Here is a 12146-nt window from a genome sequence, read left to right as displayed (position 1 = left end):
ACATTTATTTCAAAATAAATGTAAAAAAATAGTTAATTACAAAACGAATAAAAAAGTGTTTACTTTAAATGTATTCTTCAATCACTGACAAATATGTCACTTTACGTATTTATAGATAGACACAACAAGTTATTAATTTACCATAAAATAAATACAATTTTAATTATTTCATCTATTAAAATCATAAATTATAAATATTAATTTCACTATAAATATGAGGGTCCGATTTTTCATTTACTTTAAAATAAAGTTTTTGTTCATTTGTAATAACAAAGGGGTCTTAATTTTGTATACATTTTAAAATCATAAATTATAGTGAATTTTAGTACATTAATTTTAAAATACATTTAAAAAAAATATTTATTTTTAAAAACTAATAGTTTTTAAAACGTGTTTTTCGCTTATGTTTTTGTGTGTAAAAAATAGATGTGTGCAGTTGTTACTGAGTCCTCTAGGTGACGCTGCGATGCAACAGACCCCTCTATGGCTCAGTTTAAACTAAGTCTAAGACACTTTAAACATGATTAAATCATTGAACATTTAGTGTTTTTACGTCACAAAAAAAAGAACAAAATCAATGAATCTTTGTGGACTTCAGTGATAAAGTGATGATGGCGCTGATCACATTATTCTGTGACTGTTAAACTTTAATCAAGTGTTTATCCTGAAAGACAAAGACATCAATGAGCTCTAAATGTATCATAATCGGCCTTTGACTTCCACTTAGTGTCACACAAATATATTTATCGTTAGACTAAAGTCAGATCACACTTTGTATTAAAAATAGACGTGTTTAATTCTCTAGAGCCCATATCTTTGTTTCTGTTATTGCTATAATGACAAATTCGGTATCAAAATGTGTTTTGGGGGGTCAAGGTGTCACAGCCCCCAGTTTGGGACTGCTCTACATCTATCAACAATTTATGTTGTTATTATATATTAATTAGATTAGATTAGATTATCTTTTATTCTATCCCACAGTGGGGAAATTCCCACGCTACAGCAGCCAAAGACATCGAAAGCAAGGAAATAATAAAGCTAAAATACAAATAGAGGAGGAAAAAATGAAGGCAAAAATAAAATATACAATAAATAATAGATATTGGTCAAGAAAACAGTACAGGAAATATATATAAGCAGTAAGTGGGGTTTTACAATGAGTACTGAGTAATATTTCACATAGTAAGGCTGTGGAGGAACATTATTATTTACAGATGAAAAAAATACATATATTTAAAATTATTATTATGTTGTGAATGGACAGTTTCTTTTGGCATGTATTTTTTCCAATAAAAAAACTGCACATTTTACCTCCAATTGTCATGAAAAGGGGAAAACTTTTTTTTTTTTTAAACTTGGAACCTATTTATGGAACTCCTTGACCCCAAAAATAAAACTTTGACACCAGATTTGTCGTTATAGTTAAAACAAAAGCAGAGAAATTAGCCTCTTACGTAACAAACGTGTGTATTTTAGGTACAAAGTGTGATCTCACTTGTGTCTTAGGATGAATTTATTTCTATTGTCCTAACTTAACTTTTGAATTAAAGTCGGACGTCCCTAAACCTCCCACTAATCTCTGACTTTCAGTATCTAAAGCAGACGTAGGGTCTGATTCAGTGAGACCCCAACAGTAAATGCACAAAATGACTTCAAAAACATACATGACAGAAGAATAATAATAATATTGATGAGTCAGACTTTAGATTGTGATAAAAACTGTCCATCTCTGATCTAAAGTGTGTTTTCCTGCTCGATTCAGGGAAAAATAGTTTATTTAAGGCCAGTCATCAGTTTGAATCCTTCCAGAAGGTTCTGTCAGGAAGGCATTTATTGCTGTCTTAAAGGGTCCACTTCCTGAACGTGTTGCTGGGATCGCTGATCCTTTGAACTCTGTCAGTTTCATCAGCCGTGAGCGTCTTCAGCTGCAGCTCCGACACTTCAGGAAATACCAACACAATAAAAGCATCAGCTGCAGCGTGAGGAGACGTTGTTACACAACAGCTCAGAGGTCAGAGGTCAAAGGTCGGAGGTCAGAGGTCAGGAGAGGACAAAAACACCACTGCACAAAGTTTTTACAGCTTCATCCACCACACGCTGCTTTTTATTTACCATGACATTCAGTACGTTAAAAGATCAATGTCCCACAGTGATGGACCAGGTGGGATTACATAGAGGAGTACCACAGTACCTGTGGAGGTGATCATCTGATGGGGTGTCTTCCTTCAGGGTTTGCATGTGAGTGAGATTGTTGCTCTCCAGGTGCTTTAAAACAAACTATAACTGGGCCATGAAAGCCTTCACCACGTTGTGCATTTCATGGATGAAAAGGGCCTCGCCTTGTAGTTTGGTGTTCAGTGCAGTCATCAGTCATCAATCATCAATCATCAATCATCAATCATCAGTCATCAATCATCAATCATCAGTCATCAATCAATCATCAATCATCAATCATCAATCATCAATCATCAATCATCAGTCATCAGTCATCAATCATCAGTCATCAATCATCAGTCATCAATCATCAGTCATCAATCATCAATCATCAGTCATCAATCATCAGTCATCAATCAATCATCAATCATCAGTCATCAGTCATCAATCATCAATCAATCATCAATCATCAATCATCAATCAATCATCAATCATCAATCATCAATCATCAATCATCAGTCATCAATCAATCATCAATCATTAATCATTAATCATTAATCATCAGTGCTGTCACCTCATCAGTAAGTGTATAATCTGTCCTCCACACTCGTGCCCTGATGAAGTTCACTATTCTAGTTACAACATTAATCACATGGTCAGTTTTAAGCACTGACTTGCACAACAGACGTTGATGTAAAATACATAAAATACAACTTTCTGATTTGCGTTGATTTCACACTTTATCTTACAAACGTTTCAACAACATCTGTTGTGACATCTTCAGTCTGACCCATTTCAGTCCCAGCGTGTCCATGCATACATTTACCTCCGTGAACAGAGCGCCCCCTGTCGTCGTCCCTTTCATTGAGCGCGTTGCTGCCAGCTCCTCCGTAATCTTAAAGTTCGTTATCCCACGAACAAATACAAGTATCTGGGCCGTGTGACGGACATCACAGCTCTCGTCCAAAGCCGAGGAGAAAAAGTCAAAATTTGCCACTTCACGTTGCAGATGAAGCTCCAAATGTCTTCGATCCTTCTCGTCACCGAATGCCTGGAGCGAGACAAATGCTTCTTATTTTTCAGGACTAATCAGCGCTGCAGAGTCCACCAAGCACTGTTTTACAAACTCTCCCTCTGAGAATGGCTCTGTTTTAGCGTTTTGTGGGATATTACAAAGCTGGTCCTGGTGTGTGAAGCTTGGTAAAAAATCCTTGTTGCTTTTGGAGCTTCACTACCAAATCTTCTGATATCTGCACCATTTCACCATCATTCAAGTTTTTATTTTTCTCCGAATGTTTTGTCTCGTAACGTCGACACAAATTGTAATCCTTGGCCTGGGCTTATCTGGGCCTGGGCTTATCTGGACCTGGGCTTATCTGGGCCTGGGTTTATCTGGGCCTGGGTTTATCTGGGCCTGGGCTTATCTGGGCCTGGGCTTATCTGGGCCTGGGTTTATCTGGGCCTGGGCTTAGCTGGGCCTGGGTTTATCTGGGCATTCACAACTCAGCTGCCGGCTGGCACAGCTGTTTCTACACTGCATCCAGCTCACTGGGACAGGATTGTTGAGAACTACAGGACTCTGAGCCTCAGCTCGATAGTGTTTGTATTGTTGTTACAGGAACTGATGGTGTTCTGTGTTGGTGGTGATCTCTCTATATATTTGCAGTGCACTCGTTTTCTTGGTTGTGTGTGTAGTGATTTGTGTGATGTTTACCCCATAATTTTGGTTCTCTCCCCCTCCCTCCAGCTTGACCTCAGTCTACTAGTCTGCCCTGTTGGTGTGTGTGTGTGTGTGTGTGTGTGTGCGTGCGTGCGTGCGTGCGTGCGTGCGTGCGTTTGTGTGTGTGTGTTGAAATAGGAGATATATGGTTTAGCTATTTTATAATGTACATTAATGTGTAAATTATTCTTACGTCATTGTAATAAAGCTGTAAATATGGAACAGTGTCTCTGGCTTCTTTGGTAAAACCAACCTGTGTACCATCAACTTTGTACTTAGTTCTCCATTTTGGGATGACATCATCTTCTTACGACTGAGTTAAATAATTAACGATAGAGCTAAAGCTAACTCTAGCCTGTACGACAGTCTCACTATTGCTTTTGCCACATTAGCATAAAAGTAAAATTCAAAGTGCTGTAAAAAAATATAGATTTTGAGAACAAGTTATGATCTGAATCTCATGAAAATAACATAACATAAAATCACAGGTTTTAGAAATGTAATAAATACATAAATAATAAAGCTCTGAGGACGTCCCAGTGTTTCAACCATGAGTCACACACACACACACAGTGGCCTCCTCACACATCGCCCACATTCGCCTCTGCGTTACCATGACAACCAGACCACAAGCCAGATTGAGCACGCACGCGCGCACACACACACACACACACACGCACGCACGCACGCACGCACACGCACACACACACACACACACACACACACACACACACACACACACACACCTGTTGTATCTGTTGTCGTGTTTTGTGTCTTTTTTGTGCATCATTTCTTTCTTTTGTGAAAGTTTTGTGTGATGTTGTCAAGCTCAGTTTAGTTCTCATATTGTTGTGTGTTTTTGTTGTGTATTGCGTCTGTGTGTTGTTTTGTGTTCACAGCTGCAGTTTGTGTTACTTTTAAGTGTTTGCGTTACTAATGCTGGTTTTTGTGCGTCTGATAAATAAAAGGACTGCCCTCACTGTGAGAAAAAAACAACACAAAAAACTCTGCAGGACAAACAGCGTTGGAGCTGTCGCCATGGGAACAGGCCCTCGCTGAGCATTGGAAAACACACACACACTAACGCACACACGGGAGAGGAAATAAATACCTTTAATTAAGGCAAAGACACAAACACACAAACCTTCCTCTGTAATGACAGAGGGACCAATTAGCAACATTAGCATTAGCATTTCACTTTGTAAATATTTGGTGAACAAGATATAAAGGTGGATGTATTTAATCTGTTTATCACACAGGAAGTAGAACCCACTCAGCCCCACAATAAGACCATTTATTACACGTTAGCTCGTTGATGCTAGTTTATGGTGTCATGGCAAATTTTATATTCATCATCATATCCTCAAATGTATGTTCATGTGTACAATTTGTCATGTTTTAATACATGACGACTCCATTAATCTTTACACTTTTGAACAGCTGAATCATGATTAAACAGTACAGATCGTATTATTCTCAGTGCAGCACAGTCTCTGCCAAGGACATACACTGACGTACACACTTATCAAGACAGATAAAGACTGGAGCCAAACCTTCTCATAACATCTTCATCATCCTCCAACATTGCCACTATGGGCATCTGACTCCCTCCCTTTTGTCTCTCACTGTTGGGACCTTTTCTTATCTGTATAAAAAGCTTAAGCTTTGAAACTGTTGGGGCGGGGCGCGGCACTTCCTTCGGACGTCCGCCTGGACGGACGCTAATTTTGTTTCACTTTGTTCCATTTTGTACCTTTTTACTTAGCAATAGAATAAACTTTTTATATAAAATCATCAATGCTTCTCCTGGATTCCATCATTCAACCAGAGCAATGAATTATGTCTTCAAATGAGGTCAACCGTAAATTCTGCCGTAACAATTGGCGATCACGAACAGGACCATCTTCTGTCCACCCCTCGGACAGAGACTGGAGCACGAACCATCGGTTGAACCTCAAACACCAATTCGGACTAAGGTAAAGCTGCCTTTATAAACATATATGTATAAATTTTCATTTACATATATATATATTCGCTCTGTATTGATTTTTTTTTTTGGAACCAGTCAAGCATTGTATTGATTTTCAGCTTTGAGCTTTGATTTTGATCCTCAGCTGTTCTGTGTTTTGACGCAGTGAATAGCTATGAGAAAGGCTCAAATGGTTGAGGTTCTATGCTTTTTAATGCTGTAGGTTCTCTCTGGTTTTCTTCGGGCTCGGATATTTTGTTTAGGCATAAAATACGGCTGGTCATTATTTACTTTGTTTTGTTCGGACACCCACAGCCTGTGAGGTCCTGACCATAGATAGACGGGCAACCAAAGTTTCCAAAACATCCCAGCGGTGCCATGATCTGAGTTCACCTCTGTACCAAAAGCAAAATAGATTAAAACCCCGAATCTAACCTAAATTGTGTTTCTGTGAATCAAACAGATGAACAACCCAATAAACAAATAATATATGCATACGCATATACAATCTTGGTATGATGTGAACTCAGATCATGCTTTCAGGCGAGTTTTACTTTTTTTTATCTTTGTTTTTATTTTGTTTAAACGTGGAATCAGATTTCTCCCTTTGGCTTGGCTTTAATGCTTTCATTTGACGAGTGTCAGCTTTTGAGAAAGGGAGAGAAATACAGAGAGCCAAACACACACACACGTCGCTGCTGTGTTTTTCTTTTTTTTTTGGACGTGTGGCCACACACACACACACACACACACACACACACACACACACACACACACACACACACACACACACACACACACACACACACGTACAGAGATGAATACAGTATTTCATTTTATTTTATTTTAATATTACTGTTACCATCATTATCATTTTTTATTATTTAAATTGTTAGTTTCTGTTGGCTTTGTGGTTGTCCCCTGAAGAAACGACATCTTCAATGAAAGAATGAAATCACCTTCAACTCTTACGCTAATGGAATGTCAACATCATTCAAAGGACCAAGCATCAGAAGGAAATGGACAATCAAAGGTGTGTGACCTTTCAGGACTCAAGGACTCAACTCCCATTCAGCAAAGCAATGCTGAAATAACTCGCTCAGTCCCAAGTCAACTCTTCATCGTCTATGAATGGGCCGCATGCCAATGCTGGATTAACACATCCTGCCCCATCATCAAAGACTGAGAACCTGTGGGCGTCGGAGTGGACACTCCCCCCACCAATGAGTTGCGAGTTAAACGCCACGACTACTGCCTGAATGATGGGCAGCAACTGCAGACTGGTCACACGTCTGCTGGAAATCTTCACCAAAAAGACACTGTTTCAAAAGCCACAAGGATACCAAGCAACAAGAAGTCCACCACAGCCTTTGGTGGCAGTGCTAAATCACTTTAGCCTTGAACTTTGGCATGGAGGGGGACAACTAGCAAATAGCCAACAAGCTTCTCCTTCGCACAATACTAACCCCTCTATCTTCTGACTGTGCACTAGATTATTTTGTTTTCATTTATTCTCTCACACGCAGACAGACCAGACATACAGTCACACACCCACATTCATAACTATGAGAAACACAGAACTTCACACAGAACCCTTCTGTTTGCCACATGAGATCAAGTGTGCCCATCATTTATCTTTGCTTTTATTCATTATGTTGCTCATTTATTTACACTGCTTTGGCCTTTATGAGAAAACAACAAACAAAGGGGAAGAAAATAGTGTTACTAAAAGGTTGTTTTTGTTTGCTTTTCTTTCATTTATTTTCTTGATTGAGGGGAGGCCCCCCACAATGCAAGATATGGTTACATCCGCTGAAGACAGAGCCCTCTGTTGCCTCAGCTTTTGGAGCTGAAGTTTTAATTTTTATTGGCCATGATTTTTTTGAGCTCACACGTTTTTCTCCTTTGTTATTTCTGAACGATTCTTCTTTTTCTCTTTTGTTTTTACTCAATTTCAGGAAAATTGAGACAGAGATTGAGGACTGCAGCCTCAACAAGTTTAAATTTTGACATTTTTTTGACCGATACCCTCGTAAACAATCTGTACCTTACCCTTTTTGAAGCTGCTTGCGACAGACAGCCTAGTTCAACATTCATTATTTTCATTTTGCGCTCCTCCCCCTTACCGCGTCGGACTGTCTGGCCGGCCCAAAGCCACTCGACAGCATGGGGGGGGTACCAAATTTTTCCTGAGAAAAAAAAAAAAATGTCCCATTAGTTGCTATGAGTACATAGGCAATTACTTTTCAAACAAGAAGTCCCGGTTTAATGTGCAGAAAAAGGATAAACCTTGCTAGGGAAAGCATGGGGGGGCAATAAGAGCTCATTGACCCCGAGAGACGAGGTGGACTGGCTATCGCCATTGGTGGGTTAGATGAGACCTATATTCCACTTAGACACTATGCAGCAGAACCTTGTGAATGCATGGACGTGAAAATTGAGGCATGAACGTGTGCGGTGCATGAATGACTGAATGATGACACGTTACGTATGCCTGAGAGAACCGCGTTGTGAGTGCGAATGTGCCGTGGACGTGTCATTGAGTGATTGACCGATGAATGGCTGTTTGACTACACATGTTCCTCTGTTTCACCTTCTTTTCCTCCTGGGTTCTGATGCACTTGATCTTCTCCCTGTTTTTGCCAATTATGTAGTGGGGTGTTCAGAAAACACTGCTGCTTGTTAAAAATTAAGGTTTTAGGCCTTGGGCCTTCTAAAAAGTTACCAGGTTTTAAAGGTTTTTTCTGGGTGTTTAAAAACACCAAACGACGTTTTTTTTTTTATATATGATACCACTTTCAGTGGAATGACTGGCTTTGACCTTGACTGACCTTACATGTTCAGTGTCCATGTTTGTTGTTGTTATATGTGTATACTCGTTGTGGTGTGCACTTGTCTACGTCTTCGTCTTAGTTGTTGTTATTATGTAGCTTTTTCCAAAATACAGGTCGCTGTAAGGAGACGAATCAGATCCAACTAAAGAAAAGAGATATTTTAAATTATCCAGTTAAGTCTTAATGGTTTCCTCTCTTTCTGTTTCTGAGTGTTTCCTAACAGAATGCCACCGCCTTCTCGACTCCGATCCTTCCTCCAGCCGCCATGCCTGGTCACTGCTTGTTATGATGAAGGATGAGAATTAAAGGGAAGTATTGTCCATAACTGTAACTGGGAAACAAAGGGGAAATAGATTGAAATAGACACGTGACATTATGACATATTGTGCATGTTCTAACATAATATCTATTCCAGAGACTACAGAGACTTCCAATCCAACTGCGAAAGTGGGGACAGATCTTCAAATTTCCAAAAGGAGCGTACAGTTGACCCTGGCTTTGACCTTTATGGCTGAGGAGAAGGAGGTCGAGGAGGTTGGAGGGCACAAAGGCAGGTAGACACAAGAGAGAGGAAAACGGAGACACATCCAAAATGATCAGATAAGTGATTTTCCAATGATATTTATCATATGGTTTTAAGAATCCAAATGTATTCTTATGTAAAAAAGGGAAGGGAGGGGCCAACGTCCCTCTGATTTTTGATTTATATTTTATCATAGGAAAATAATATACCCCAAAACCCTCCAACCATTTTCTTCTTGTTCCAACAGCACTTAGCGTGCAAGACCATAAAACACCTTCACTGGGTTTAGACACTTTTAAGGGAAAAATTAAGTGTTCTCAACATTGGGTTGATGGCCCAATCTGGGTCGCCTGAGATTTAAAAAAGGGTCCTCCTGAAATTCTTGATAATTGATTGAAATAAGAGATAGTTTAAAGTTGAGTAACTTCCAAGCATTTAAGGAAGCTCTCCAAACCGTGCTGGGGCTCGTCACCCCCACGAATGGGATAAATACAGAGAGCAAAAGACAATATGATTGTTCGACTCAACTTAACTTTAATTCTGTCTAACCTTAAAGGGCCAATAATCTTGCTAAACTCTGGTTCAGACACAGAATAGGAGACACTTTTGCCACCAATTGACCTTCAAAATTAAGTAAATTACATCTCAAATAATAATTATGAGGGAAATGAATGAAATAAATGAACTGACAAATTCAGCTCTATAAAAGAATTAGGCTATGTAAATAGGTGTGGAGTGTTAACATTATTCAGAATAAATAAAGGATAGAATAAGATTTCTCCTTCACAAATAAGAGATAGCAAAGAAAATAAACAAACAATTTAAATAAATAAATAACATCATTTATTTATTTGGTTAAACTCATTTAGCTTTCTCACATCTCCATGTCTCCCAATTGTATGTATTCATCTTGAGAAGACATGTAATCACACTCCACACTTCTCCGTCTGACTTGCATGTCCTTCTCCGTCCGACTTGCATGTCCTTGTAAACAGTGGTTCTCAAATTGTTGCTTCTCACCAGGTAAGTAGACGTACCACAGATAATCACTGCAACTCCAGCTATGCTTCTTCTTACTCCAGGAAAAGAAAATTGAATTAATACTTCCTGCTTTTCTTTCAGCCTCATATTTTCCCACTCGCGTGCGAATGGGCTACAGAGCTAGCATGGCTAAAAGCTCACTAACCCACACCTAACCATTGTGTGATTGTGCAGCAGCACCTTTTAGGATCTGAAAAGCTCTCAGATCCTGACCTCTGACCTGTCTCTGCCATACTAACTATTCATTTAGTTAGTTAACTAAACCTCACACCCCTAAACTTTTATTCTATTCTATTCTATTCTATTCTATTCTATTCTATTCTATTCTATTCTATTTTATTTTTTATTTTATTTTATTTTTTATTTTATTTTATTTTATTTTATTTTTTATTTTATTTTATTTTATTTTATTTTATTTTGGGTGAGTGTTTTTCCCCCCCACCCCCTTTTTCTTCTCTTCAGGTACCTTCCGATCCCAAGAGAGGTTGCCAGGTGTGTGGAGACTACCCTTCCTCAGACAACAACCAATCATCTACAACGCCGACCGGAACGACCCACACGGCAGTGAAGGTCGCGGAGCAGGCAACATGGATCCAAGATGATTGCCGACACCAGCTGATGCTGAGACGGAGGCTGACCGAACAATGAAGGGGGAACCGACAAGGCCACTGGGACACACACACAAGAAAACTCTCTAGAACAAGGGCCTAGCTTTGTTTATAAGCCACACCAAATGCTCATAGCTAGGTTGAGGGAGGACAACCTCACACCTAGCTGCAGGAATACAGTCATAAACCCTTCTGCTACGATTGAGGAAAATACTCAAGGTTCTTCACTCATGATGCTATTGGTTACCCCAGTTACCACTGAACTCAGCCGATGAAGACGAGTGATGTCCTTGATGCAAATGATGATTTTTGCTTATCTAGATGTAATAAAGGATGATTTTTGATGATTCATGCCATTGATAATAATGATGAAGTTTTTTTTAAGGTTTATTTCCACATTTTTCTTGATATGTCTATATCCGTGCCTCACAAAAGAAGAATATATCCAATGTATGACAATAACGATGCTAATGGTTAACCCTGACAGACAGCAAAGGTGGAATATAATAATTTTGTTTCTTGATTTGGTCGTTGAGGCGACCAAAAGTGGGGAATGTCATGGCAAATTTTATATTCATCATCATATCCTCAAATGTATGTTCATGTGTACAATTTGTCATGTTTTAATACATGACGACTCCATTAATCTTTACACTTTTGAACAGCTGAATCATGATTAAACAGTACAGATCGTATTATTCTCAGTGCAGCACAGTCTCTGCCAAGGACATACACTGACGTACACACTTATCAAGACAGATAAAGACTGGAGCCAAACCTTCTCATAACATCTTCATCATCCTCCAACATTGCCACTATGGGCATCTGACTCCCTCCCTTTTGTCTCTCACTGTTGGGACCTTTTCTTATCTGTATAAAAAGCTTAAGCTTTGAAACTGTTGGGGCGGGGCGCGGCACTTCCTTCGGACGTCCGCCTGGACGGACGCTAATTTTGTTTCACTTTGTTCCATTTTGTACCTTTTTACTTAGCAATAGAATAAACTTTTTATATAAAATCATCAATGCTTCTCCTGGATTCCATCATTCAACCAGAGCAATGAATTATGTCTTCAAATGAGGTCAACCGTAAATTCTGCCGTAACAATGGGATGCAGGTATAACAGTTTAAAGGGATCCTCCACCATTTTTACACATTTTTAAAAATGTCTCTGCTAAGGAACCTTTACTCTCCCTTAAAGCTAGGGTAAGTAATTTTCTCCAGATACACTTTTAAGTTTTAGGTTGAAATTGTCTTTATGTTCTGACAGAAATTAAGATCTTATGTTCTCTGTAGCAG

Source organism: Gouania willdenowi, chromosome 4, assembly GCF_900634775.1.
Source record: "Gouania willdenowi chromosome 4, fGouWil2.1, whole genome shotgun sequence".
NCBI classification, from domain to species: domain Eukaryota; kingdom Metazoa; phylum Chordata; class Actinopteri; order Blenniiformes; family Gobiesocidae; genus Gouania; species Gouania willdenowi.
Note: the sequence above shows the minus strand (reverse complement) of the source record.